The sequence below is a fragment of the Castor canadensis genome, chromosome 12, assembly GCF_047511655.1.
Source record: "Castor canadensis chromosome 12, mCasCan1.hap1v2, whole genome shotgun sequence".
Taxonomy (NCBI): domain Eukaryota; kingdom Metazoa; phylum Chordata; class Mammalia; order Rodentia; family Castoridae; genus Castor; species Castor canadensis.
The window spans coordinates 105,284,901-105,306,176 of record NC_133397.1 but is presented as its reverse complement, the minus strand read 5'-3'; positions in this window follow the sequence as shown (position 1 = coordinate 105,306,176).

Below are 21,276 nucleotides of genomic sequence, written 5' to 3'. Positions count from 1 at the left end.
TTTAAAAATTCCTGGCCTGAAAATTTGAAGATTGCTGACATACATGAGGCTAGCTACAGCGTTTGTCCTGTGTTCTTTGACTTTGCTATCCCTTATAAATATTTATTGTAAGGAAGATATAAAGAACTATGCTAAATGGGTTTTTAGTAATGTGGTGGTGAGGTGTGGAGGAGAGGAAAAGTTCCTCTCGAAGTTCCCTGGACTGTGAACTTCACCAGTGCTCCTCAGTCTTCCCCACTCGACCCTTTAGGTAGGGCAAGATGAGGGAGGGGACGAGTCCCTAGGTAGGTTGGGCTCTGATAAAACCATAGCAGGTAATTAGTTTCCCCTGAGTACAGGCCTTGTTAAGAACAGAAGGCTTTGGCACATTTCAAAACAGTTCCTTTTCCCTCGCCCTGCTGGAAGCACCAAGGGATTCTTCTCCAGTGTTCACTATGAGAACCTGGCAGAGTTCCTGTATGTAAAACTCATGAAAGTGCAAGAATCCCCCATGACTGTGTCTCAGAGTTGTTCACACTGAACCTCCAGCAATTTATCAGCCACAGTTCAGTTTTTCCTACCTTGTCACTGGTTCCCACAGACATTTGTAGATTGATAACTTGGGATTTTCTCTGTTTGCCTGTCTCACAAATTTTTCTCAGAAGGCAGTTGCTCTGTGACTTCACTTACCTGGCAGATCTAAGAAGTGCTGCTTAATTTTCAGTTTGTTTGGCTTTGTAGTTCTTGTGAGATGGGGTGGAGACTTCTAAACTTGTTGCATCTAACCAGACTTTTAAATCATTTGATGATCCTCTTCTTGGCTTAGTTATTTCCTATATTAAGGTATTTTATATCAATTAGAAAGCATTTTTTTCTCTGCCATGTAACCTTCATCTTGCATTCAGGCAGATCTGTTAAATTCCAGATTGTAAGAAGAATACATATTATCAGTGTGCCCTTGGGAAGACCCTGCAGTGCCCACTGCCCAGTGCCTTTTCTGGTCCTCTAAGTCACTTTTCACTGAACTATAGTGGTTAGAACAATTATAGACAATCTTCAATGTTGATAGCATGATCTTTTCACATGATGAGGTTCGTGTCTGTGCTAATTTTCTATTAAGTATTTCACCTGGTTTCAGTATGCAATGAGGTTTTGTTCTTTAATGATATTTGCATCTGGAAAACTGAGAAAGAAAAACCAGAATCAGATTGACTTATGAGGAATGTAGTGCTAATATGATTTCTGTGGGTTGAATCTTGCATGTCCTTCAAAGCCCATATGCCAGAGAACCGGTCGCCAGCTTGGCACTGTTGAGGGGTGGTGAAAACTTTAAGAGGTAAGTCCTGCTGGGAAGCCTTCAGGTTGTGCTCTCGAAGGTGATTATGGGACCCTGAACTCTTCCTCTCTCTCTTGCTTCCTAGACATGAGGCAAGCAGTTTTTCTTTACTATGTGCTTCTGCCATAGTGTGCCTTCCTCAACCAGGCTCAAAGCAACTGGGTTGACCGATCGTGGCCTGAAGCCTGTAAACATGAGCCAAAATAAACCTTTTCTCTTTACAATTTGATTATCTCAGGTATTTGTTATGATAACAGAGGGTGACTAACACAAATACCAAAGAAAAGTTGGAGTTAGTAATTTTTTTCCCCTTTTTAAATTTTATAATCTTGCCTTTAGGCAAAAATGGATCAGATTATTTTTGTTGCAAAGGGAAATTTGCAGATGGAATTACAGGCCATGTGGATGACTTATCAAGTCTATGAATATGCCTATGGGGAAAAGAATTTGAAAAGTGGAAGATTGGGAACATTATTTCAGTGCTATTGCATTTTCCTACAAAGAACTGGTCATAAACTTCTGGAAAGTCATAGACAATTGTTTTCAAGTGTGCATAAGAAAATGGTGATGTATAAAAATAAAACTGGTAGGAGTGAATTTAGCAGATCAATATATAGCTTTGATTCTTTCAATAATGGGTAAACCTGTATAAGTCTCTCTGCTTTTCAGTGTCTTGGTTCCATGCAGAAAGTCTGCTTAGATGATCTTTTTTTTTTTTTTTGGTGGTACTGGAGTTCAAACTCAGGGCCTCATGCTTGTTAGGCAGGTGCTCTACCACTTAATCTATGCCCCAGCCCTTTTTCCCTTTAATTATTTTTCACCCTAGGGACTGCTTTCCTCCTAACTGCAGCCTCTTCCATACTGAGATGGTAGGCATGTACCTCCAGCCCAGGCTCATTTCTTTTTCTTTTTATTCATATATTCATGTGTGAATACATTGTTTGGGTCATTTTTTTCTCCTGCCCCCCCCAATCCCCCTCACCTCCCTTGCTTCCAGGCAGAAACTGTTCTGCCCTTTTCTCCAATTTTGTTGAAGAGAAGACATAAGCAATAATAAGAAAGACAAAGAGTTTTTGCTAGTTGAGAAAAGGATAGTTATACAGAGAGATTCCTAGCATTGCTTCCATGCACAAGGGTATCACAACCCAAATTGGTTCATCTCTACCAGACCTCTTCACTACTTCCCGGTCACCTGGTCACCTTCCCACATTGACCTCTGTCGCTTTAAGGTTACTGTATTCACTCCTCTGGAGTGGGGACATCAAACACTTTCAACTTTTGGGTTTCCTACCTATCCCATTCTTCCCGTATGTGCTCTCCCCTTAGTGTGTGACCCAAGTCCAACAATATTACTGCCTTTGCCCTAGATCTAAAGTCTGCATATGAGGGAGAACATACGATTTTTGGTCTTCTAACAGGCTTGTTTGTGAGAGAGAGTCTTGCTACCTTTTTTTTCCAGGCTGGCCTCAAATTGCAATCCCCCAATCTCCACTTCATGAGTAGCAAGGATTACAGGTATTTACCACTACACCTGGCCTTAGGTGATTCTTAAATTGTTCTTTGAATATGTACTATTTGCAGATCTACAGATGCAAGTCAAGTCACATGGGGCTGTGGCAAGAGCAGGTAGTAAGGACATCCCTGGACTGGGCCACATGGGACTGGAAACAGCATTATCAAGTGGGTAAGATCAAAGGACTCTTCCAGAGGGAAGCCACAGATCAAAGCCAAATGAGAAGTAGTCCTCCTGTATAAAAAAATGTATATAATAGGAACTGAGAAGATCAGGAAAGGTTGGAAAGCAGATTTCTAAATACAGTTTCAGTTTAAGATACACAAAAGCCATGAAGGAGAGCCAGGTGGCAGGAGCCCATGACTGCTGGAAACCTGGCAGCTGGAAGGGAGAATGCGAAGGATTGGTCCTTGACTATGTCTCTGAAAGGCACAGAGCTAGAAAGCCACAGTGCTAAGTGCATGGCAAGGCTTAATGAAAATATTTTCTCAATGACACATGGTTTTTAAAGTTTCCTGTCCATAGTCTGCACCATCATCCTCTTCAGTAATGCTCATTCATTGATCTTACCCAGTCAAAGCCACTTTGCTGATATCTCTCACCTTCCCTCTTGTGCATTTCTGTCACTCATATTATAGCATGACCCACACATTAATCAATCTTTAAGTTTTATTTTTCAGGTTTTCTTTATAGGGTTCTTTTTATTAATTGGGCTTCTGTTGGTAGCCTGTGGATTTTATTAATTTAGCAATAGTTTTTTCACTGTGTAAAAAACACCTGGTAAAGTCAGAGTTTGTTGGCTTTTTCTTCTTTTTTAGTTTTATAGACTTGCCTTCAGGCTCAAATGAGCCAGGTTGTTTTCTGCAAAGGTAACTTTGGCTTATGATTGGAAAAATGAAAACAGCCACTCGAAAGGCTTGTTAGTAGCTACTGGAAATACAATCACCAAAGGTTTCTTTCTTTTCTTTTTCTGTACCTGGTGGTCAGGTCCCTCTAAAAGTCATACCAAGGATAATTACATTTGCTTCCTTCCAAGCTTTTGTGGATAGAAGAATACATGAGGCTGTCACAGTCAGACAGACATGCACACAATTTGAGGCCACTAAAAATGTATTATGCAAGCACAAGGTTTTCTTAAACTTGAATTTTAGTCCTGTGGTTGGCATACATCCTTGGGAGTGCTGGTAGTTCCCTATAGACCTACATTTAATTATCTTTATTCCTGTTTTCTACCACCCCAAAACTTTGACTTGAAACAACCACATCTTTATTTTGCTTCAAAATCTCCAATTTGTATAAGGGTCAATAAAAATAGTTAATTTTTGCTCCACTATTGACAGCTGGATTTATAGACACTGCAAACCTCTCATGGCTCACTCACCCACACACATGGTGGTTGATTCTGCTATTGGCTTGGAGTCTAAGTTCTCTCCACATGGGTCTCCCCATGTGGTCTCTGTGTGAGCTTTGTGGGGCTTCCTCACAGCTGGTTGCTTGTTGAAGGGTAAGCATCCACACAGAAAGGAAATTAAATAGAAGCAATGTTGATTTTTGTAACTTGGTTATCAGAAAGCACACAACATCACCTCTGCTACATATTATTGATCAAGGCAGTTATCAAGGTCTCCCAGGCTTAAGAATAGGGAATTTGGACAAAATGAAACCTGCCACAAGACTCTTATGGAAAGTTCCCCAGTAATCAAGCTTATGAGAGCACGACTTCAAACTCCAGTACATTCAACACTGAGACCATTACCCCCTCAGCTTCTCACTGCCCATCCTTCAGCTCCTTGTCTTCAGGAATCAAATGGATTTTAGGAAAAGGTGACACATTCATTTCCTCTTCCCATTCTAAGAGAATGCTGTACTCAGAAGGAAGCATTCCCCAACCTTGTACTCTTTCTCTCCATAAGAAAAGCTGATGGCCGATTAAAAAAAAAAAAAAAAAGAGTGCAATGACACAGGCACCTGCGCTGGTTACACCCACACGGCGTCCCTTCTGGTATTCATACCGCCACAAGAGGAGGAAATTCATCTCAAGAAGAGTATCTTTTGAATTTAACATCACAAAAGAAATATTTATTCCAAAAGAAGTGTAAACTGCATTGTCTTTTTTTTTTTCCTCTCTTAATTTTTTTCTTAGGTTCCTGGGCTAAGCTGGTAAACTGAGATTCTGAGAAGTTCTGTAGTTGTATAAACTTTCATGGCAGCAGTAACTTCAAACAACATCCTCAGTCCAAAGAAGCTCAAACTACTGTCTTTCCAAATTAGTGATCTTACAATCAAGCACTATTGATCACTGGTCAATAGTTTCCTATTGAAGTTTCCTGTAAAAGGGAACTTAGAAATAAGAGATAGTATTTTTCCCTTAAAACAATGAAAAATACCTGCAGTGTCTAGCAGTCTGAATCCAACTCTATTTCTGAGAACTATGTCTACTTTCCAAACAACTATGTTCAACTGGGCTTTAGGCTGAAAACCAACTGGAATGTCAGGGGATTTCAATTCATTTCGACCAAAATGAGATTCCCTGTTTCTAAACAAAATATAGCCAAAAATAGGGCTCCACCATTCCTACAAAATAACATACTTAAAAAGTTAATTATAAACAGAAACAACATGTTCATCTTTCTCTGCTGCTCAGATACCTTAAAATAAATAAGGGATTTGAAATTAAGGAGTTGTGTGGAGAAGAACTTGTTGCCAAGTGTACTGAGAAGGGACAAGAGCCAAATCCCTGAAAAAGACTGATGTACAATATTCTGAGCACAAATGGGAGTCTCCTGGCCCAGTTGTATCTTTCCTACCAACTGTGTCCCAATTAAAAAGGAAAATGACATTGCACTCTCTCTTCTCTTCCCTTGCACACTCCAGACCCGCTATAGGTCTTCAACTATACCAGGTAAGGGATCTCTGCAGTATCAGGAGACATCCAGGATTCTGTCTTTTCCCCTAAAAATGCCAATTTTCAATTAAGATGTATATGAACTAGCAAGAAACCCATCTCTTCCCCAGAGCACAGCTGAGCAGGATGAACAATATCATATGGTGCGTCTCTCACTGCAGCCTGGAAGCCCTCTGGGATGTCCCAAGAGAATAAGATGAGATAGTCTAGATGTTCAAATCCCCCATGCTATTTATCACACCATTTGGATGCAACTTAACATTAAAGAAATAGACAAAGGAATTTGATATTCTCAATATGGACTGTAACTATTTGGTTCATTCAATTTGGTTGGAGTGAAACAGACAGTTAATTAATTCCCATCTCTGATTCTATGTTTACTTGATTTATATATTTTCTGCAGCCATATGGTTAAATGAGTATACTTTTCTTGCTGTTCAAATATTATATATCAATTATGAATATATTTGTTTACTAGGAAAACTGACCAACTAAAGTAGCATAAGTAATGAAGAACTTAATTTCTCTGTTCTATATACTATGTCCAGAGATGACGGGTGCACATGGTTTCACTTCTCTTCCTAGGATCTAAGAGCTTACTTATGTGTCCCTCTTGCTAGTTTATAAATTACTCAAGGCAAGGGTGCCTGCTAATTTTCTCTTTTAGTTATAGTACCTAGCATATATTAGCTCTCTGCAGTATTTGTTAAATGACTAGGTGAAAAAATGAAAGAATGAATGAATTAATGGAAAATGGAAGAGTCCAGTGAAAGTAAAATTAAGTGTACAAGTACTGCACGAAGTAGGAGAGCATTTATTTATTTTTCCTTTAGTTGTGCTGGGCGGGGAGTACATTGTGGCATTTGCAAAGATTCTTGTAATGTATCAACTATATTATACTTGAATTCACCCCTCTACCACTCTCCTTTATCCCTCTCCCCCCATTCATGGAGAAGTTACAGCGGGTATCATTATTCAATTGCATGGGTGTGTATGTATCTTTTACCCTCTTACCCCTTTTCCCCGCTACCTCCTCCTGCATGCTGGTGCCAACCCCCCTCCTCCCAGCTGGACCAGTTCTGCCCTCCTGTGGAGAACATTTATTGATTTAGTATTTCATTAATGAATGTATATAATGTTATATACATCCAAAACATTTATGGGGATAAGTGTTTTTTAAACTGGATGCTGAATGATTTACATAATTTTTGGCAGAATAAGGAAAATTCTTTGATTTTTTTATCTTCATCTATAAAATAGACAATAGCGATTACCTTGTAGATTCTTATAGGTTTTTCTTTACTCTTTCAACTCTTTTTTTAAATGCATTCCATCTCATCTTATTCCATGTTTATTGTAAGGTGTCCTTCATAAATGTTAGGAATTTGTCATTAAAAAGTCATTTTCTTACCACCAAACAGATTGCATGTTCCTTCAGTTTCAAGATACTGCCCAGTGTCTATTGAATGCTTTACTTTTTTTCACTCATCCATTTATTTATTTCCAGGCACTATCCCAGTCCTGGGGACTCTAAGGTGAACAAGACAGGTATTGGAGACCAGTCTCTTATATTCTGGTGAATGAGTCACATAACAGAAAAAGGAAATACAACCCGAGAGATACTGATGATGACAAGAGAGAAAGGATAGCTATTGTAGCCAGGAGTGCTGTGGTAAACCTGCCTGAAAGTTAATATTTGAGCCCAGTTATGAGACTCCGTGACCCATCCATACAAAGAGCTAGGGAACAGAGATTCCAAGCAGCTGCCCTGGCTTCAGGATTGGGGAATTTGTCAGAAACAGAAAGGCTGTATCAGTCAATGCAGTCCTGCTGGTTATAACAACTAAATGCCAAAATCTCAATGACTTAGAGTGAAATTTTATTTTCTGTTCACTTAAAGCCTAAATTATGGCTGAGAGGTTCTAAAAATTGTTTTCTTTATTGTATATATTTATGATACACATAGTGGTGTTTGATATGCATGCACTTAAAAAGTGAACACTATTGTCAAACAAATTGTCATACCCATCATTTTACATAGTTCTCTTTCCTTTTGCATGAATGCCATTTAGTCCTCACAACAATCTTACAAACTACTTTTATGATATTTTTATCTCTATTTTATAGATGAAGAAATTGAGGCTAACAATTGAAATCACTTGTTCATGGTTATACAAATAATTTCAGGTCAGAATGTCTTTTCTAAAGGCTTTTAGTATTCCATTGTGCATATATACCACATTTTCTTAATCCCTACATCTGTTGATTCACACTAAGATTGAGTCCTCTCTTGCCTATCATGAATAATACTGAAAAGAACATGAACAGTCTTCAACATCTGGCTGTATAGTTCAGTTTCTTAAAATATATGGCCATAAGTTAGGTTGTTGGATTATATGGTAATTCTGTTTTTGGTTTTTGAGACATTTTGACACTTGTCCAAAACGGCTGTACTATTTTATATTCGACCAACTGAAAAGTCTATCATTTGTGACAACATGGCTGAATCTCGAGGACAGTAAGCTAAGTGAAATAAGCCAGGCACAGAAGGACAAACTCTCCATGATCTCACTTACATGTGACATCTGGAAGTGTCAAACTCACAGAAGTAGAGACTAGAATGATGGTTACCAGAGGCAGAGAGCAAGAGCTAAAGGCAGGGCATGGGGAAAGGGAGATGTTGGTCAAAGGATGCAAAGTCCCAGATAAGAGGAGTAAGTTTTAATGATCTATTGCTCAGCATATTGATCATAACTAATAATAATGTCGTGTGTATTTCAAAGTGTCTTTTAAACATTCTCATCACCAATAAATGATAAGTAGGTGATGTGATGAATATGTTAACTAGCTTTAACCTTTCTACAATGTATACATGTATCAAAATGTCACTTTATGCCCCATAAATATTTACAATTATATTGTTATTTTGTTAATTAAAAATAAAGAAGTAAATAAAATAAAATAATTTGAGATCAAACCAGGACTAAAGCACAATTTTCTCCTGAAGGTAATAAGCCCATTAATGATAACCTTCAAATGATCCCACACTTCCAACCCATCCTTCCTCCTAGACTCAATCACCCTAGACATGTAGTCAGGTGCCACAGGTAAACTCAAAGATGCTGGCGGTATTTATGGATCCCCATCTTTTGGAGGAGTTCACATCTTGTTTCTGAAATCCCTGCCTTAGTAACTCCTGTTAAAGACTGTTGTAATGTACTTGTAAGATCAATTGCTCAGAGGAGAGTCTGTTCTGAATTAGAAAATTGTTGCTGCTAAGGAGCCCCTGGGGGATGGAAGGTGGGGGTGCTGCACATGGGTTCAGCATGGCTGGCCCTTATGCTGATAATGAATGGGGGGAACATGGCCAGTAAGGCCCACAGAAAGAAAAACACTTAAGCCTCTTGATGAAAGGCCATATGAGAAGGTAAGTGTTGTAATTCAACCGAAAATAAAAGCCAGCAGCAGGTTATTCTTCCTTCCAGACAGACAGTTTACAGGAGAGCTTTCCTGCAGCTCCAGTGGCAGTGATGGATTATCTGGGAAGGTGAAGCAGCTGAACTGATCTACTCCGCCTCCACTCTCCAGTTCCCTCCAGACTACAAGGTTTCAGGGCAGCTTTAATCCCTCTTAGCCTCCACTCTCCCACAGATCCCAAGACATGTCCCAGGAGTTACTAGGCCTGGAGAGCATCCTCCCAAGCTATTTCCTGAAACCCAAGCTTGAAAGACAGGAGCTGGCCCTCAGGTGCTTGCCAGAGCCACTCATTCACTTCCCTGCTAAGAAGAGTTGTTTGAGAAGCAGCCTGGAGCTCCAGAGAGAGCATTGGTTGCTAGAGAGTCTCCCATTAGGTATGTCTGGAATGAACTGTTTATTTCAGGAAACTCTGAATAAGCCCTACTGAGGATTAATTGGGCTGATAATGGAGGAAAGGTTCCATTCTGCCTCTGATCTTTAATGAATATGACTGTGCTTCTGCTTTCCCTGCCCTTGTCCTGGTCATCATAACACACCTAAGTTGCCAGCCGTTCAAAGCCATCTTTAGATCCAAAACCTTTTAGATCCCCCAAACTTTCCAAGAGCTATAGATAGGACTCTAGTTTGGGAATTCCAGGGCCATCTTGGGATCTCTCAAGTCTCTCTACATGGGTAGCCACCACGCTTCTTGTTGCAAGGCTGGCCAGAATCTCTCAATTGAAGGCAAATAGTGATAGTCAGAACACCAGATAAAAGCTATCTGTCTCTTTCTAGTCCTTGATTATCCCTGCTAAGGATTTTATACTCAATACTTGGTACAACAGTTATCCCCACAGAAGGTGGGATATGGTAGAGGACATAATCCGTATAGGGGGAGGTATAATTTACAGATAGTGAATTGAGTCAGAAGAAGATAATCTCCACCAATAACTACTCCATCTTTTAGTCTCAGTCAGGTTTTCTTTGCAGAGAATCACTTTTAGACTATTCCATGAAAATTTGACATTTCTTATTATATCAATTTTATCTAACCTGGAATAAGGAACCCTACTCACAGAATGGTAAATGTATACTCTAAGTCTTAGTGTGAAAAGAACAAGTAGGTATGTTAAGTTGTAGAACAAACCTGGGTTCAAATTCTACTGTTTGTAAGTAGAGCCTTAAGAAATTGTGCATATTTTTTTCAGTGGAGTTAGTGTAAGTAACCCCTGGTGAACTACTTCAGACAATAAGTGAGATATATAAATCCCTTGGCAATCATGAAATGTCTACTCCTTTTCTTTACTGAAGTCAACTTAGATTAAACTGGAAAGGGAGTTGATATTTTCTTTCTTCTGTGGTTACTTACAGCATATTTCCCAGAAATAGGGATGGTTGATTTTAGTTCCTAGTTACATTAGAGAATGATCTCTTGTATATAAATAACATGAGCTGCTTTCTAAAGAATATTCGTAAGCCCTTTGGTAAATATACACCCTTTACCCCTAGATCTGCAGAAGAATAACTATGATTTAATGCTAAAAGTATGGTTTTTAAGATGAGAGCTTTAGAAGTGACAGAGGAGTAAGGACAAGAGAGGAAAAGAGAGAGAGAGAACAAATTCTCCTTCTGATCACTAAGATCATGTATTCCAGTTGTGATATAAGGCCAATAAAATGGCACAAACTGCAAAAACAAAAATTTGTCAGGCATGAACAGAATGAATGAAACTCAGGAATGTCTCACTTCTTCAGAGAAGGATAAAAGCAGCATGCCTTGAAGTAGCCTCAAAGGTCAGGTGGCATGTGTACAAGGCTTTGTGAGAAGAGTCACCTGAGTGAGGGGGAAGGACGAGTAAGAACAATACATTTACAGCCACAGCCCAAGCCAGAGGTTCTAACTATCTGCACATTAGAATCACCTGAAGCAAACCTGGTTCCCACTCCCAAAATTCCACTGTAATTGGGCTTGGAACAGAACTTTTTAAAGTTTACCTTAGCGATTCTAAGGTGAAGTTAAAGGGATTGTCCTCTACTATAAAATAGGTTTAACCACTTCCATAGAATAAGATATGTTAAGTCTTTTATGATAAAAAATAAATTTGTGAGTTTATTTAGAAGGTTTTTTCCTTGGGTTTTCTGTAACTCTTCCTTGACAAAGATGTGTGATATTTACAATAAACTACAAATTCCAAAAAATGTGTCATCTTATCCCAGTATGGCTAATTCCTGGTATACTATGTACTTGTTAGGGACACACTAGATGAGGGTACATTGTCATACTAATCAGGCATTTGGTTTTAGTTAAAGGTCTAGGCTTCAGTTTCTTCATCTGGCATACAGAGGAGATGTACTAAGTCTGAGGCCTTCCAACTGGGCTCCACAGAGGACTCTATAGACATGCCCCAGGGCCTATCCACCATGAGCAGCAAGTGATGCACACCACTTCAAATAGAGAAGCTCTGTTTCTATCTATTTTGTACATTTGTCCTCTGACAGTAATTCATTTGCAAAAGGAACAAAGCTAGATGTCAGGAATATGCAGTGTAGGTGATTCCAAGAGAATAAACAAATTGTGGTATATGCACACAAATAAAATGGGGTTCTTCTATAAAATGGGATGAAGTATTGATATATATGCAATGATGTTAATAACCTTTCAAAACATTATGCTAAGTGAAAGAAGCCAGACACAAAAGATCCCATGTTGTATGGTTCTAGTCAGGTGACATACCTGAGACAGACAAACCCATAGAAACAGAATGCAGATTGGTGGTTGATAGGAGTCGGGGAGGGAGGAACAGAGGAAAAATGAACTCCTCAATGGGTATGGTGTTTTAGTTTGTAGTGATGGCAATGTTTTGGAAATAGGTAGAAATAGTGGCTGTTTCACATGTAAATGCCACCAAATTATTCACTTTAAAATGGTGAATTTTACCTCCATTTTTTAATGAATGAGAACTGTTGGGCTAGATGATAAAGTCCTTCACAGCTCTAAAGTTTTACAAGTATGATTTTATGAAATAAGTTTATTCTTAAAAACTATGACAAACACCAAGGAGAACATATTTTTTAAAGTGCTTTGAGAGTTGGGGACAAAAGGAACAGCTTCATGAAGAACGAAACATTTGAGACAGGTACTGAAGAACAGAGTTTTCCATGGAGATGGCAGAACTTTCATGCAAAGATATGGAGACAGGAACTTGTGAAGGAGCAGTTATAGGAGAATTGAGTCCCTGCAGGAGGCTGGGATCTAAGGCTAGAAATGTGGGTCACTACTATCCCAAGAATGACCTTCAATGCCAGACTAAAAATGTTTTAACTTTATTTGCATTCAAATGGATATTATTAAAAGTTTTGAAGTAGACTAGCCATATAATTGGAATTCCACCTTATATGGATGGTGGTATCTGAGTATAAGATAAAAGCAATATTGTAGCTAAGGGCAGGGACTCTGAAGACAGACTTCTCAAACATGAATCCCAGCCCTGATGCACTCTAGCCAGATAAGCTTGAGCAAGTTACTTTTTCATGCCTCAATTTCATCATCTGTAAAATGGAAATAACACCCATCTCATTGAATTGTGAAGAATAAATAAATTAATACAAATGTACTGGATCAGAGTAAGTGCTCAATAAATGTTAACTGCTCTTTATTGAGGAATGAAGGAATGTGTATATTTAGGAAATAATGGAGTTAGTGAAGACAATCAGCCCTGCTGTGTTGCTATTCTATTTTGTGAGTAAAGTAAAACTGTGCAAATTAAATGTTACATTACACTTGGAAGACTGAAATTTTATGAAATGTTTATTGAGAGTATTTTGGACAAAGAAGCTTTAGAAACTTCAAGGGAGCATAGGATAGGAAGTGTTAACTGGGAATGAATAAGAGAATAATATCATGATGAGGACCACAGAAAATGCCCTTGGGTGACCTGGGAGATTTTCATTTGCAGAGAGGCCACCAAAGTATACGTCAATGACTTTGGCTACAAAGAAGTCATTACTTTGGGATGGGCACATTGGGGCAAAAGTTTAGAACATTTTACAAGGTGGAGCAATGTCCGGCAAGAACAAATTGTATTTGTTGGACCACCTGATTATATCAATAAGACTGAGCCTGGGTTTGAATGGAAATGGTCAGTTTTAAAGCTGAGTTTAACTTCTAACTCAGAGAGGAGGCGACTCCATGTGATCAAAGCTCAGTTCCAGAACAACCTTCTGGGATTGTTCTAAGTTTCCTTTTGTAATAAATTCCATAAACCGAAGATTTGTCATTGACAATGTTTTCTCATTACCCCTGCATCCAACCTATCAGGTCTTGTCCATTTTAACTCTAATGATCTTTTAAGTGCATTCACCTTCATTTCTTCTCCATGGTCCCAGCCTGATTCAAGATACCACGTCCTGGAGCACAGTGACAGCCTCCTACCTGGAATACCACATCCACATTGTCCTTTTTCCAGTTCATTCTTAACACAGCAAAGTGAAAGTTCCTTCAGCTGCCTTGGGTCATGACCTATAAGCACTACAAGCTCTGTAGTGTCCTCCTCATCTCTTAGCCAACACCTGCGCATTCTAAGAACCTCAGGTTGGACACTGTTTCCCTAGACAAATCTTTTCTTTGTCATTGGCCAAATCATATCTCCCTGATAATGATATTGGTTACATTATACATCCTGTGTATACTTAAAAAATCAGTAATTGTTTATTTGTGTAATTAATTAAATTGTTTCCCCAGTAGCCTAAGCTCCAGGAGGACAGATTCCTACTGGGTTTGCTTATCATTATTTCTCTAGCATAGTGTGCAGCTACATGTTTGTAGAATTACTGAATGAATAGATGAATGAATGAATTACCAATAAACTATTGCAGGTGCTGTGTACTCTTATAAGGACCTGAGTCATCAAGGAAAGCCAGTGCTCAGTGTAGGTGGTGAGATGGACACATGGAGTCTTTATTTCTATTATTCTTTATCTCTTTTCAAAAATTGACAAATAAAGATGTGTATATTTATAGCATGCTACTTGATGTTTGGATGTATGTATGCGTTGTAGAATGATGAAATCAAACCAATGAACATATACTGGACATTATTTCCATGGACAATGAAAACCACTGCAGTTTTTACAAATTAAATGCCATAGGAGGGTGATGGAAATATTGTGTACACATGTATGTAAATGGAAAAGTGAAGCTTATTGAAACTATTCCAGGAATAGGGGAGGGGTAATAAAGGAAAATGATGGAGAAGATGAATTCAACTATGATATATTGTAAGAACTTTTATAAATGTCACAATGTACCTCCAGTACAACAATAATAAAAAAAGATAAAGCCTTTAAAAGAAAAGTAAGTATACCAAATAGCTGTGTTCATAGAGCTAAAGAAAAAGAAGACTTAACTAAGAGGAATGGAAAAGAACATGATAACACAGACTCTTTGGAGTCCATAGCTGTGATTAGGATGAGAGACTGATGGTCTGGCTTAGGGTAGTTGGAGGAAAGATAGAAAGAAGTAGAGGAATATTTAGGAAATAGGCTAATGATCTGTGAAAATGATTGTGATACATTTGCGAGGAGGTGACTGAAAGAAATTTCTCAAAACTGTAACGGTTGTCATTAAAAGACACAAAAGCAGTACACAGAGTGGCTTTGAAGGACCCCGGGCCTTGACCCATAAAGTCTTGAATTCTAACTGACACAGAATGTAGGGAAAAACAGTGTACTACTTACAGTGCAGGACAGCCCCTGGGTAAGTCTTGAAGCAATTCCTTTCAATCCCTAAATTCCTTTTATGCAAACTTGGCCTCAAGAGACCATCATTTATACGACTATAAGTTATAAACCAGCATTTAAAAATATCATTTAGCATTTTAATATTTTACTTCATTTAATAATCACAACATTATTGTTTCCCCAATCTTTCCAGAAGGAAAATTGGAGTACAGAAAAGAAAAGAAAAAAAACCAAATGATGGAGTTAGAAATGGTTGAGCCAGGGTTCAAACACAGATGGGTCTGATTGCAGGGCCCAGGCTTTGCATCATAATATCCCCTTGGTCCTTTTCCCTACCAAGTGGAAAACTGACATGTGGCTGGGCAGTCTGTCCCCAGTGTGGTTTGGAGACCAACTCTTAACACTGATGTAGCATTAGCATCTTTCTTTGCAAACATCCTTTCCTCTTGGCTTATTTCTGATACCACATTCCTATAGCATAGGAAATGCTGTGAAATATGGAGCTTTCAGCTGTAGACTTGATTGAAATGGGCAAAGTTTGTTTTCTATTTCTCTCTTCTGCCATCACAAGCTAGTGGATCCAGATGGCTGAAATCACCAATTAAAAACAAAGAGAACACTAGAAAAGCAGTTAGAGAGATGTACCACGTAGCAATCAGGGATGAGACAGCTGAAATGGCTTCATGATGGTAAAGATTCTTTCATTCAAAAAGAATGTGTGTGCAAATTAGTCTTTTTCTCCTTCTGGACTGTAAAGACAATTTAGCATTAATAAATTGCCACCAGAATTCTTTATTTCTGTAAGAAAATGTGTGCTGGCTATTTCCACAGTAATCAATATACGTAATTTAAATTAGAGACTGGCTAATGTTAAAAAAAAAAGTAGAAAAAGCCAAGACAGAATTTTCCTTCAGACTTCTGAGCTCTCCAAACCTGCTGTCAGCATACTATGTGGCTAGTCTAAAGGCTACTTCTTAGAAGACATAGGTTTTCAGTGTTTATCAGCCTCACCCTCCCCAAAGCAAGAATAGGGGAAGCCTTAGCACCTCAGAAACATTTTGATTGTCCAGCTTCTTATTTGGTAATTCATACATCAATTATAAACTTCACTCAAATTCCAATTAGGAACTGAAGTAAAAATGATAATAAAGAGGAAGATAAGGAGGGAGGGGTAGAGAAAGAAAAGAGAAGAATAAGAAGAAGGAGGGAGAGAAAGAGGACAAGAGAAAGGGGAGACAGGCATGGGGGTACATGCCTATAATTCCAACACTTGGGAAGCTGGGGCAAAGGGACTGATAGTTCAAGGCCAGCCTGAACTACATAGTAAAACCTTACCTCAAAAAGTGAGCCGAAGAAGGAGGAAAGGAAGAAGAAAAGGAGAAGAAAGAAGGAAAAGAAGAAGGAGAAGAAAGAAGGAGGAGAAGATGGAGCAGAAGGAGAAAAGGAAGGAGGAAGAGAAAAAGGAAGGAAGGAAAAAATAGAGCAATAAGGAGAATGGAGAGAAAGAAGGGGGAAAGCAGGAGAAGAAAGGAAGGGAGAAGGACAAAGGGAGAAAAGACTTTAACCTGGGCTAAGTAGGGAGAACTCTACACCACTGCAGAAAGTTCTGTTACTTTCAGATACCTGAACTACTGAAAATTAGGTTAAATAACTACTCCTCTGCCCCAGAGTCATTAAACAGCAAACCCAGGGACATCTCTAGAATTACTGGTAAATTAGTTGTTCACTAGCTTGGATCTGATCTAGAGATCATTAAATATGTTTAAAGGCAGGTTGACCCAATTTGTAAAATGAATTTGTTTAGGAATTTTTTTTTCCACAGATGAACTTAGATAAACTTCAGCTAAGCCACACTCTTCAAATTATCACAAATTCCAACTAACAAAATCCAAATGATTGAGGTCTGGCTTGTTCTTCATTTTCAAAACCCTGTGGTTTCATGATGAATGAAGTTGAAAAAGAACTTTGAAGGTTGACAGAAGATGGATACAGCTGCGTTTCCTTTAAGCTTGTTGTACAGCTAACCCTATTCTTCCCCCTTTCCATTTCACTTTTCCAGGATAGGGCTGCTCAGGGTCACTCCAGATGCCTGAAGGTCAAGTTGCTCAATGTCTTTCCACTACAAAGTCAGCCCTGGAGGAAGGCAGAGGTTCTGTTTGTTTTTGTCACCTTAGGCTTGGGCTGACTCAAGGCATAGTTTCTGCTTTATGGTAAACATATCTGCCTCTTGGCCTGGTGTTTTCCATGGGCATATCTAACAGGCACTTGCACCTGCTTAATGTCTAGATTCTTGAGAATTGCCATCCTTAAGCTGATTCTGGTATTCACCATAACCCAGTTCTACAGCTGTGCCTAAAATGTCTTTGTTGATCTGGGCTTTGCTACTCTCAGTACTTGCCCTATTTTGGCTCTGTTCTTGCTACTGCTTTTGCAGCTGGACAGCCACTGAGCTTGGTTCCTGCTGATTTCCTGCTGATTGGTCATGAGGCTTGTTTCAGCTGAGCTGCCAAAGAAGGGGCCAAATACTAGAGGTAACTGGATATCATGTAAACAGACCAAATTTCACATTTAGTGAACTGCTGTTCTCAAACCTTAGCGCACATAGGAATCACATTGGGAGTAAATCTGTGCCTTTGCCTCCACAGAATCTGATTCACTAAGTCTTGGGGGAGGGTGACGGTGGGGTGTTTGGCAATCTGCATTTTAATGAGGTGAATGGCATTGTTCAAGTCTTAGACCACCTTTGGGAAGCCAGACTTGATTTTCAGCCTGCTCAGTCTCACTCCCCCACTTCCAGTACCTGTGTACAACTATTTTCTGTAGTGTCAGTCTGCTTAAGTTCAGCTAGTCAAGAGGTTTGGAATTAAAGTGAGGAGGGCTGGAAGTAAGAGAAAGCAGCCTAACTGGAAACTCAAATCAGGAGCACCAAGTTCACTTTTATGAAAGAACCTCTTTTGATGTTTTCTAACAGTGAAAAAATAATAATTTTAAAATGTGAAGTCAAGAAACAGAAGAGCTTCTTAGGACCCATTTGCTTTTCAAGCTCTCGTCAAACATGTGTTTTGACCTGAGAATTCTGGAGCTGTAATTGTAGTGCCAGGAAGCCACAGACTGGCCATCTACAATCTTCTAACAGAGGGAATTCCAGTCCTGTTTTTAAAATTCTTCAAGTTTTCAGTAATCCCAAGATGTCATGAAACTCTCAAAACCGTTAATTTCACCTCAGTTTTATTTAAAGAAAATCTATGATTCAATAAAATATAAATTATAAATATATCTAACCTTTTCTGTAAAAATAAATCATTGATATATATATCTATATTTATCTCTACATTTTTGTATTTGTTTATAAAAAAATCTGAAAAAATACTCAGTAAAATGTCATCAATTGTTCTCTCAAGACTGTAAATCTGGATGAATTCAAATTTTCTTTTTTTTTTTTCAGCATTTCTTATTTGAATTTTTCTAAATTAAGATTTATTAATATATAACAATAAATATGAAGTGCAGTAAAGGAACGTCTTCTCGATCAGGATTTCTGAGTTCCAAATCTGAAATAGTTAAAAATTAATGTGTTGATTCTCAGCTCATAATCAATCTCTTCATTTTCAAGAATACATTGAAGGTAGATTTCCCCAGGTCATTGCTTCCCAAAAGCATTATTTAAAAAACATGCCTGGCAAAATGATCCCCCTTTTGTACTCTTTTCCTTCAGGTTACCACCTTTGTATATCTGTCAAAGGTGGTGTCTCCCTTGTGCATACCCCTCCAACAACACCTCATTACCAACATATATTGTATGGTTGTATTTTTTTTTTTTCTGATTTTATGTATTTATTGACAATATGAGGAGGGAAAAGAAAAGAAATGACCACCTATAATTACACTGTCTAAAGGCATACTGTATTAGCATGTAGAGAGTATTTCTCCTAATTCATGTGTGTGCTGTTGTTGTGTGTATGCATGTGTATATGTGTGCATATACATACATATGTATGCATATGTGTGTGTATAGTTGGGTATAATTCCCTTCACACACAAGGAAAAAAAAATTGATCACAGGCCAGGACAGAACTATCCCAGAACAAATGCAACAAAAAAAAAAGCAGAGACAAAATGGTTGATTTTTACACAGAATGATTTTAAATCTCTTATACCATAATAAAAAGCAAATTAAAAATTGGGGAAAATATTTGTAACAAACAAAATATGGTTAATACATTCAATAAATACTGTTAAGTCACTGAGAAAATATTAGGCCACCTAATAGAAATTAGGATAATGACTATGTTGTTGTCATGAAGATGACAAAGTAAAATGGTTTCACTAAGATAGAATTCTATTTCTATCTCACAGAAGACCAAAGAAGGTGGCAGGTCAATTGTGTGCCATGGGGTCATTGAGGTTCTCCCCAATCTTGTATCCTGGTTTCTTCTGGAATGTTGTCTTCTGCAGTAGTTGTCAAGCTTCCACTGGCTGCCAATCAGTGACAAAGGGAAAGAGAGAAGACAAAACAAGGGATTATCTTTCGAACAAGAGAATAGAGTACTGAACACATCTTCCACTCTGTTTCCTTTTGTGAGAATTTGGTCACATAGCCAAGCCCACTGCAAAGGAGGTTGGGAGAGTGTTTTTTAATTGGGAGGTCATGTACCTAGGAAAAAGAAATAATAGGTTTTGATGGGTATGACTAGAGCTCTGACATAGCACCTGAAAAAAAGATCTCAAAAAGAATATGAACATATAAATATAAAAGTCTACATAAATATAACTTAAAAGATAGTGGTACAATGTTCTATTTTGCTCTACCAAATTAGTAAAGATTTTTATAAGTAATACTAATTACTGATGAAAATATAACGAAATAAGTATCTTCAAACATTTCTGGTAAAGAGCATAAATAAGTATTGCTTTCCTGGATGTAATTTTGGATATGAACATCAAGAGATTTTATTTTATTTATTCATCTATGTATTTATTTTGGCAGTGCTGGAATTTGAACTGAGGCCCTTGTGCTTGCTAGCAATTGGCTCTGCCACTTGAGCCACATCTCTAGCCCTTTTGTATGTTAGTTGTTTTTCACATAGGGGCTTGTGCTTTTGCATGGGGCTGGTCTTGGATCATGAGCACTGTCTCCTACATAGTTGGGGTTACAGGCCCCAGACATGTGCCATCACACTGAGCTTGTTCTGTGAGATAAGGTCTCCCTAATTTTTTGCATAGTCAAGTCTCTAACTAGGATCCTACTATCTCTACCTCTCAAATAGATGGAATTACAGTCATGAACAACTGTGCCTGGTAGTGAGAGGTTTTTTTTTTAAATGCTTTACTCTATGCATCATTAACTCCACCTCAAAGTATCTAGTCACACAAATAATCAGAGATGAAGACAGAGAAAAATAAGAGAGAAATAAACATTCAACACTAAGAGAATAAGACTTACTAGATAAGTTATACAATAACAAGACAGTGGAATATTAGACAGCCAATAGAATCAACTTTTTACAGTACAGGAGATTAAACCCAGGACCACGCACATGCTGAGCAAGTGCTCTACCAGTTGAGTTACGCCCTCAATCCCTCCCACCTAGTTTTTTGTTTGTATTTCAATTTTGAGATAAGGTTTTGCTAAATTTTCCTGGACAGGCCTTGAACTCATAATCAATCTGCTTCTTATTCCCCAATCATTGGAATTATAGGCATGCCACCACTCCTGGCTTAGAATCCAATTTTGAAACTTGGAGAAATATTCATGATGTAGTTTAGCAGGGGGAAAGGATGATTCAAACTTCTAGACTGAAAATGACGTCAATTTTGTTTAAAAATAAATTTATGATTAGAGGTTAAAACACCACAAAAGAAGGCTGGTTATATTTGGGAAATTTTTGCTCTCTTTGTTTTCTATAAATAACATATTTTCCAAAATTAGAATGTATTTTATAATTTTTTTAAACACTATTTGGAAACCATCAAGTAGAGCAGGAGGTAAAGCTCTAGAGCTACCATTTTGGGGTAAAGAAGCAGGGCTGCCTTTGGGCTTAGAAAGACTGGGGATATCTATCCGGACAAGAAGTCAATGAGGCTAGAAGTATGAGATCTTACTAACTTCAAATTTGTCCTCCTTGTCACTTTGTCTCTGGCATAAGGACCTATTGAAATACCATTTTCTCTATCTTATTCATTAGGAAACGTTTGATTTTTAAATATCAGCTACCAGTCTAAACACAAACAATTGAAACTATAATGAAGGAACAGCATTTGAAGAAAGAAATGGTCCAGAACCTTGGCAAGGTTATTGAACCAGGGTCTAGAAAACTGTGCAGATTTTCCATCTGTGTTTTTTTTTTTCC